Here is a 9,902-nt window from a genome sequence, read left to right as displayed (position 1 = left end):
TTCATTTGCAATTTTTGGAGATGAAGTTCAAGATTGCAAAATCTTACAATGTTACTGAGACCCATGACTATGACTAAATTGAGTTTGTTGTAATGCCTTACATTATTAGATTGTTAAAACAGTATGTAACAGAAATGCTCCATTTTGGACCAAACAACAAAAGATTATTTTTTATGCAATACTAATATGCAATGATATTTGATAATTCAAGCAAACAAAAACGTGATCAACTGCACAATCCTTATTGTGAGAGTCAGATACAAACCTTATTATGTATAGCCTTGGTTTTATTACTAAGGCAGTATTTTTACATTCATTCTAGAACCCAGAAAGAATCTTTTAAAATTAAGCACATTGAATCTCTTGATTTGGACATATTTGAGATTCCTAAAACAAATCCATCAACAGATCAAAAATTCAGATGAGAAAATTCTAAATGAATGGGTCAAGAGTCGGTGGTCAAAACCAGAAAGCGGGGATGATTAAAGAAATTTGAATGCATTTAAAATAGATAAAAACATAAAGTATGAAACTTTGATAACTTTCTAAACTAAAAATGCTCACATAATGTAAACTTACATAATGGACAGTGTACATTCAATATCTGGAAAAAAAACAGACAGTTATCATCGCTGAAACATGCCATTTCTTTATTCTCCATGTTGAAATTCCTTTCCATTACACACAAGAGGTTCGGGCCTGAAAATTATGGGTTTTGCTATTCATGAGTAAGAATGATGGTCATCGATTTTCATGCGTTAATTTACTTAAAATAAACATAATCATCAGCAGAGGACACAAAATCCTTTACGACATTCAGTGTAGCAGTGACAATTGTGTGCTTGGAGCTCTGTCATGTGTCCCACTGAAATCTATAGCAACCAGGCATCCTACTCACTTCATTAATTACCTTTCTATTGATCATGCTCTGTGTGCTTTTGTTTTTCAGCTCAGTGCCTTCAGTGCTGTTGTCTCAGTGTAGTAATTCCACTACAGGGACTGCATTATTGCAAGGACCACTTGTATTTGGAAAAAGGCTGACCTGACTGACATTCCATCAAGTTTAACCCATTTAACATTTTAAATCAGTAAATGCACAAATGTTTTCATCCTGAAATTCTTTTCCCACAAGAATAGTAATGCTTTCTATATTCAATTAAATAAGGAATGTCTCATATGTTTATATTCCACACATGGTCTGAGTCCAGGTTGGTCCTGCTTCTCTTTGATTGATGAAGCACAAATATGCAGTCTCTCTGACCTGTGAAACTATAAATAATAGTGCAATTCCAAATATCTGATTTGATATTTGAAGGTTAATTTTCAATAATAGCACGTCCCGGAGTGTTATACATTATAGTTTAGCAGCTGTAAACATCAGTTTCTTCACCAGCTTCTCCTTTTTTCCTTGTACATTAACTTAATAAGACAGAAATATCACAGATTGTTACATTACACAGTCTTCAAGCCGCTCTAGTTTAGGAAAACTCTGTAACCGATACAAAGCACTGATGATGGAAAGTCCTTTCATTATTGTTAAATAAAACTTTCTAACATTTTATTTGTAAGTAATACATTATAATACTATAATATTTTTTTATATGTATTATAACATGCTATTACATTTAGAATAAGTGGAATAATATGAACCTAGTCAGAGTTGCTATTATGGAAATTGTTCAACACCTTCTGACTATTCATATTTAAGAAACTTTATCTGTTGATTAAATAAAGATTTAAATAAACAAGTAAATAAGATGTTATGTACAATAATAATGTCATTTGAATAATCAGCCTTTTAAAAAAAGGTCTTATACTAAGGTCAGTTCTCCTCTTTTGTCCATATTACGGTGTGCATTAGGATGTCAGAGGCAACAACATGATCCTAGTGGAATATGAGAGCAGGTTTTTCTTTATGAGGAAACCTTCAGTCCAACTGAACTGCTGAACTTTCAGCCACCTGTGACAACTTCTAATAAAACCATCATGGATGAGGGAAACTTTGGCAGGGGAAGGAGAAGGAGGAGGGGGAGAAAAAGTTAACACAGATGTCCAAATAAGAGTGTGAATGATTCATTCTGTCGAGATTAGTGTCCGTCTCCAGAGGCAACTTTCCCAAGACTCTGGAACTCTGAGCCTTTCATTTCGGCGTGCGGGATTGTCATCAGAAATTGATTTTCTCTCTGAAAGACAAATTGAATCACATATGAAATACAACAGGACGGACAAGAAAGCGCCTGTCTTAGCATTCTTTCCGCCCTCTCCATCCCTCCTTCCCATTACTGCTAGCCTCCCTGTGCCTCTCTCATGTTCGTTTCCATGCATTCACCCTCTTGTCTGTTGTATCTGAATGATCTGAAGTGTTCAAACTTAAATTAAGATCTGTGGCAAGATACACGCTTAAGACCGGTTCCCATAGCTACCTCTCACACTGTGTTGTGATTGCATTATAATCCGTCAGTAATCAAATCTAAATGAAACAGGGATGATAAGGCTGCTATTTTCAGGTTGTGCGTGTGTGTGTGTGTGTGTGTGTGTGTGTGTGTGTGTGTGTGTGTGAGAGAGAGAGAGAGAGAGAGAAAGAGAGAGAGAGAGAGAGAGAGAGAGAGAGAGAGAGAGAGAGAGAGAGAAAGCACGAGCGATAGTGATAGAGAGAGAATACACTTGTGTGTGTATGTGTGTCATGCCATTTTCACTCTTCCCTGATTTTTTATTACCTTCCAATCAGCTCAGGCTCCCAGCAGTCTTTTTCATTACTTTGAGCCATTGTTTTGGACAAACACAGTTGTAATGAGCTGTAAGAAGAGGAGATTAGCCTGGTCAAATGACACGGTCTGATTGAAGAGATTTTAAGCACACACACACACACACACACACACACACACACACACACATACTGCAGTGCTGCTCAGTATGACTAGGCCTGGCTTCATCCTCCTCCTCAGCACCTCTCCAATCTTCTAGCTCATTAAACATTTAATGTTTGTTGGAAATTACAAGGCTATAAAACTAGGAGAAACCTGATAAATAAATATTTGGATGACCTTTATTTAATAGTGTGTGGCCTCACTGTAAGTTGCTTTTGTCAAAAGTTTAAAGAAAGTAAAACTCCTCTGGTCCATTTGTTACCTGATACCTGATTGCAAATCAGCATGAGAGTTTGAACCGAGTTCATATTCAGTGTTAAGTGTCCATCAAGAATAGAATAGGGCAGGATAAGATGGCACTTTATATCATGGCTGTGAGGTGTTTGCCATCTTCGTATTCTTTGTGGCTTGTTAGCAGGATCAAGTTCGTACAATCATCTCGAACTCTTGATTGAGCTGCAGTGTAACTAGAGCCCATTAGCGCTCAGACCACATTGTTTCTTATGAACTCACTTGTCCAAACAGGTCAGGTCATTAGCTTCAATCATTTTTTCTCCTATCAGAGTGATGACAAATGATGACATATTAAAAAAACTAAGGGGGTAAACACTTTTTAGGCCTCTGCATTAGCTAAGAATAAAACTTCATTGCAATGTTATAAACAGAGTTAAATATTATTGTATCTAGTTTGAGGACTACAAATACATTCAGAAATTGAATCATTCAATAATGTCTAATGCTTACTAAATAATTTCTGTATACTAGCATCCTTTTATATACACCGTCAATATTCTATTAATATGCTAGTCATTGTTATCCATGTGTTATAAACATGTTCATAGACAATTTAAATCAACTGCTATTTAATTACTGGTGTCTCCTGTACTTTTTACATGATTCATATATTTTAACACATATATATTTAGATATCACACAATGTTTTCAGCATTTTTGTGCACTTTCACAGGTCAAATACCTTCAGATTTCATGTATAAAATATATAGGATCTTTTTACAGTCAGAGGAAATAATGTTCTCACTTTGTATAATCTTTTTAATCTGCTGATGATCAGTTTCCTATATTAGTGGACAAATGCATAAATCATTTACATTAGAAAGTTCTGGTGTAGATTTTATTTCACTTTTATGTCAGGGACCAAAACATTTAAAATTGATGAGCTTGATAATGCAGATGTGTGCTGATAAAGTAGGAACAAGTATTCTTAAATGTCTACAAAAGGTGAAATTAACTAAAAATGATTTAAATACATTAGATTGACCTTGTAGTGTTGTGCTCTACAAAGTTATTTAATCAATTATTTATATTGCCACACAAAAACTAGGTAACATGTATTTTGAAGAAAAATGTCACAGGACCTTCGGGCAGATTTTTTTCCCCAGTTGTCCCATTATAATCTGATGTATAAATCCAATGGTTATAAGCGTCTCTCCCACCCATGCATATAGTAAGTATGTTTTTTTTTCCAGATTTGCTGATTGACTCAAGATTTCTTGCTGTGATTAAAGTCACTCATGTCAGCAAGTCCGATGATCTGTCGTGTCCACAGATTGTATGAGACTGACACAAAGAGAGTCACACAACTAAAGACACCCTGAAGCAGTCACAGGACAAACAAGGACTGTGTGTGAGGGGGCACTGAGCGTCTATCATCCTTCCGAAATGATCTCCTCGGCCCTCAGCCACCGAGCTACAGCCGCAGCGACGCTCAGAGCAAACCCCCTCTCCTGACGAGACAATGCACCTCTTTCATTCCTCCCTCATGTGATGGACATTAAAGAGTTGAGCAAGTCATATTTCCTCATCCTTTCCTGCTGTTGAGGCTCTTGGTGACAGGACGGAGGCGAAGAAAGGAAGAGAGGAGATGAGAGGAGGTAGTCAGCATGGAGTCTCTCCGGCTGAAGTCCTTAGGCCTTGTTAACAAAAAGACTTAAGCTGGCGCAAAACAATCGCATATCTTAGTCTAAGCTGATTTTTGCAAACCTGAACATTTATTGAAACTGCATCAGCTCTTCGCATGCTAGCAAAGATGAGACTATGCTTTTTGTCAGACATTTCTGTTATGTGAGGCAAACACACAACACACCGAGCACAGACTTTATTTATGTGGTACCATAAATCATCAAGTCTCTGGATGAATTACGATCACACAGCTGCGGAAAAGTGTCTTTAAAATGAATAGTATTTTAAAGTCATTGACATTTGATATTAAAGTGTGCCTGGTGATACAGATGTGCATTGATCCGCAATCATTTCGATTTTTTTCCTGTCGATATGAAAAGAAAATAGAATTTTTTTGTCCATCGATGCTTTTCCCAGTTTGTTTGACAGTTTTTGCTTTGGTTTCTAAGGCAGCAGAGCACCCTGGAAGGCATCACGGTGAATAAAACAGATAAAAGGAGTCCTTGAATGAAGTGGGTCCACAGCCAAGTGAAATATGCCCCCAATTATAGAGATGGGTGTACAGGCCTAATAATGCGAGCGTCGCTGCAAGATGCCGCTGCTCTGTAATGGAGCTGGGATAATTTGCTTTGACTGATGAATTTTAGTCTCCCGTTGTGCTGGGTTGAATAATTATGAAATTTTTTCACAAGACGTAGTGACTCATTAAGGATTGGTATGCTTTCATTAGAGCGATGCTGTTTCAGAGGCTGCACCTTTTCTGATCAACATAATTAGAGGGGATTCAGCAGTGTGTGTGTGTGTGTGTGTGTGTGTGTGTGTGTGTGTGTGTGTGTGTGTGTGTGTGTTTAATGCAACACAAAACAGCTGTACAGTTAAAGCATTGCGTTTCATAAGAATACTTTTTGTTTTTCAGATTTGTATTACTTATTGCTTATTACTTATATAGCCATCTCTATCTATCTATCTATCTATCTATCTATCTATCTATCTATCTATCTATCTATCTATCTATCTATCTATCTATCTATCTATCTATCTATCTATCTATCTATCTATCTATCATCATGTGCATTATGTAAAATTTATTATGTTATTTTACTAGTTTATTCTATGTCAGATGGGTTCAGACAGCTAGTACAAAGTAATAAAAATAGTTATGACTGTGGGGGACAAACCATTACCTTCTACATTAATTACACATAAATAACGGAGCCAGACATTTTAATAAGCAGGTCATTAACAGCTACTAGCCAGAGATTGCTCACATTTTCCATACCACCTCACTGAACACGAATTCTACTGCCATGCATGCTGAGCAACACGTACCACAAATTATTCATATTTTTTATATGATCTAATGCAAGGTCTCCTTGTCTATCACTGTACATTGCTGATCATACAGCATGCTCTCATGCATGTACATTCATAATAATGTTACATAATAAATTCATATTCATTGTTAGGAAGGGTAAGGTTAGGTTCTGTTTTTATAATTCAGTAGCGTTTTTTTTATGTTTATTCTATTACCTAATCATGATAGAAAATTGGCTGGTAGTAAATATTGTTATAAACAATGCAACAAGCACTCAGTTAACCAGCCACTGCCTTTTAAGTTAGCCCCAAAATATACATCAACATCAAGCACCATCATCAAGTATTATTAAATCACTTACATTCCATTAATAATTTATATAAGCGCTTTCTTTATTTGTTTGTATTGTCTTTCTGTGCCTGTATACACTTCCTCTGAGTTCCCGGTTCTTTCCAGCTCCTGAGAGAATTGTCCTATGTGTGTGAGTGAAAGAGTACATGCATGCCATATAAGAAACCTGCTATCTAACCAAACGTGCCCTCTCATACCATGCATGTGATCTGCAACCCTGACCAGGAGAAACTAGTTACTGAAAATGAATAATTGATTGAACCTATTTATTTATTGTAATAATAAACAATTATAATGCAAGCGGTTTAATTGATTAGATAAGAATTTCCCTATGCCTCTGGGGATCTGGATACCCAAATTTTGGAAAAAAATAAACACTGAATATGAATATTTGCAGTGTAGCTTAACAAATTCATCTGCAGTGTTGTGAGTAGCCAATTATCCAACTGCATGCATGAAAACACAGTTTTATCATTGTTTACAACAATCTAATTACAAACAAGCTTTTTTCACCCCCAAATAAATGGACTGATAGAGTAACGTATGAGAAAGCCTAATTGTGCTTTAATGACATGCGTAATGTATAATTGCACACCGTGGATGCAGAGCTCAGTTCTTGATGATGTCGCTCCTGAATGTGTAACTTTGCAAACGCTGCCTGATTCATCCTGGTCCTTCATCTGTTTTTCTGTCTGGCTTTGCTATTTATAAGGCCGTTATCTATTAGTATTTAATTAAGCTCACTTATTTGCTCTCAGCTGACAGCAGATTGATCAAAGCGATCGATAACAGCCTATTACAGAAATGACTTCAGTATTTTTTTTTCAGCCTGGTGAGCTGAGAAACAACTGATCCATCTTGTCGTTAGTTTTTTTTTTTTGTGTGTGTCGCACTGCACATTGAGATGGTGTAAGAAAAGCTGTTTCACCTGCAAGGAGCAGCTCCTCTGTGTATAATTGAAAGCAAAAGAAAACAAGGTTAACAGCAAGTGATCTGGAAGCATGTTCTATAATGGATAAATTCATTGCTGGAAAAAATCTTTGAAAGCCATCATTCTCAGGTTCATAGATGCTTTTCAGTCTCGTTGTTTCAAATGTTCCTGGCTAGACACCGTCACTGATGTGGAAATCTATAATTTGGCCAAGCGCGGCATCCAATATGTTTTAATATGCTACAATATATTTCGGTTAAAAGCTTGAATTATTTACAAAGGAACATGATTACACGAGGAGAACTGTGACACATTTTGTTTAAAGTTTTCTTCTCGATTCCAACTAAGGCCACAAACTTCATTTCAATGTCACTCCTCTTGGGTACGAGTACAGCTTGATGTGTTTTAATTCAGGTCAGTTGAATCATTTAAACTGTATTATTGCATATTGTTGCACTTTCTTTCCCCGTCTGCTCTAAGAGTCGCTATAGTACAGGGAATCAAAAGATTGTGTGTGTTTGTGTGTGTGCGTGTATATGAGATGAGGGGGTCTGCATTCCCTGGGGATCTCCACAACACCCTCTCTTCCTCCTTTATCTAGTGAATATCATATTTCAAAAAAAAGAGAGTCATTTTTCCTTCCCCATCTATGAAAAGCTCATTAAAAACTGCTAAAGAACAAAGAATGCTTTTCCTTCGAGGCACCCATTCAGAGATGTCTCCTAATTTCCCTCTAGTTTTAATAGTTGAGATAAATTAATTATTGTTCTAGCAGGAGAGAATGGGGCCTAATCCTAGGTGGAATAGAGTTACCTTACCAGCAGGGAAATCAAACAGAGCTCTGCAATCAACTAGGACTGGGCACAATTAAACCATTAAGACGTGCTGCAGGAGACTCTTTACACACTGTATGTCTTACTAATGAAGCCAGAAGCAACTCATAATTATGTGGTTTTGTTCCCGAACTGATTAAGTGCCCACTGAAACTCCAACTCATCGCTGAATGTCACGAAACTTTTCTCACTTCCTGCAGCGTCAAAAATGTTTCTCTGAGAGCTCGTAGAGTCCCAGACACAAATCAGGTGGAAGTAAAAACCATCAATAGAAGAAAATGTCTGTGATTTTACGTGGTCGCGTCTAACAGCTCCACCGCTCTCTTTAGATGTCTGCTCCCTTTTTACTTTGCACAAACATGAGAAATAACTTGCAGTGATATATGAGTGGTTGCTTCAGCAGATTTATTTTTTGTGCGTACTGCGTTCTAGAACAATAAGCAGATCCTCTTCTTTCAAGGTAGATCAAAGACCTTGGAAAGCTAAATGGTGCTTAAAATAGCAGCATTTCTACATGACAAATAGTTTTCACAGTTATTTCAGTATCGGTGCTTAATATCCCGAACAATACACTGCTTACTGCACACAACTCACACATATGGGGTAAATACATCAGTTATAATAGAAAGTAGATTTTTTTAAATCTGATTTTCACTCATTCTTACTTTAACATTGCTTTAATTCATAATAAAAGGTTTTTATTCTGTCTTGGGCCAATGTGTAACTGTCTAATTACAGGAGTCTGGGAGTTTTCATATTTTATCACAATGTCACAAATGATTTTAAGTTGTTTTTTTTTAAAGCAATTGGACAGATAGAACTCACTTGAAAGAAATATACAGAGAAAGAACGAAGCTATAATCTGTTGTAAACATTGGATTTCCTGTTTGTCAGATTGTATTTCTGATTGGCTGGTGAAAGCAAAACATTGTTTGTGCAGAAAAGTTTTGATTGCAAACGCTTTACACATTTATGATGAACCTTAAGTGGCTTACCATCAGACTGTTGTTCAGCTGATGCAACTCCTGGTGTCTGGAGGGTTAAGGCTCTTGATTACTAAGCAGAAGGCAGGAGTTCAAGCCCTAGCAATGCTAAACTGCCACTGTTGAGCCCTTGAGCAAGCTCCTGGGGCACCATATAATGGCTGACCCTGTGCTCTGACCCCGACTTCCTAACAAGCCTGGATATGTGAAGAAAAGTATTTCACTGTAATATATATGACAAAGGCCTATTCAGTCCTGTCTCTGTAGTCCTAGTGCCCTCTGTATTTTAGTGGTCTGCTATGACATTCATCAAGAGGTTAGTAATATTGAGATCATTCAGACAAGATGTATCAGGAAAACAGATGAAAATGTGAATTGCATGTCCAGGTGTAAGACTTGTGTATGACCTGGATGATTACCTGCGTTGTTTCCCCTGTAATTCCTTTTGTGGACAGATGATGGTGCCACTGTGTAAGCACACTGTGAAGCTTCAAACTGTATTCACATGCAGTCAAAAATGGGGCCGCACCAGGCTTGAGTTTGTGTTTTCACTTTAACCAGAGAAAGAAAAAAAATATTTAAATATATTTAAGTTTAGGAAAATAATGCTCAGTCAAGAAATATAAAAAGGTTTTCGTAGGTCAAACTTCGTCCAGACATAAGCGGCAACATTTTTATTTCCATTTATATACACCCTTATCC

The 9,902-nt window shown here is 36.9% G+C and overlaps 1 long non-coding RNA gene across 2 annotated transcripts; it reads right to left on the bottom strand.

The window, feature by feature from the left end:
- Positions 1 to 1,907: 1,907 nt before the first annotated feature.
- LOC124391310 lies at positions 1,908 to 9,737 on the bottom strand. Of its 2 annotated transcripts, XR_006926926.1 has the most exons (4): positions 9,620 to 9,730; positions 9,213 to 9,397; positions 2,718 to 2,795; positions 1,908 to 2,183 (listed from the first exon to the last, which is right to left on the bottom strand). It is a non-coding gene; the product is annotated as an uncharacterized LOC124391310 (long non-coding RNA). The 2 variants fall into 2 exon arrangements; XR_006926927.1 differs by lacking the exon at positions 9,213 to 9,397 and having other exon boundaries at positions 9,620 to 9,737.
- Positions 9,738 to 9,902: the final 165 nt, after the last annotated feature.

Source organism: Silurus meridionalis, chromosome 1 (genome assembly GCF_014805685.1).
Source record: "Silurus meridionalis isolate SWU-2019-XX chromosome 1, ASM1480568v1, whole genome shotgun sequence".
In the NCBI taxonomy this organism is placed as follows: Eukaryota; Metazoa; Chordata; class Actinopteri; order Siluriformes; family Siluridae; genus Silurus; species Silurus meridionalis.
The sequence above is the reverse complement of the archived record's forward strand: the minus strand, read 5'-3'. Positions and strand labels throughout refer to the sequence as shown.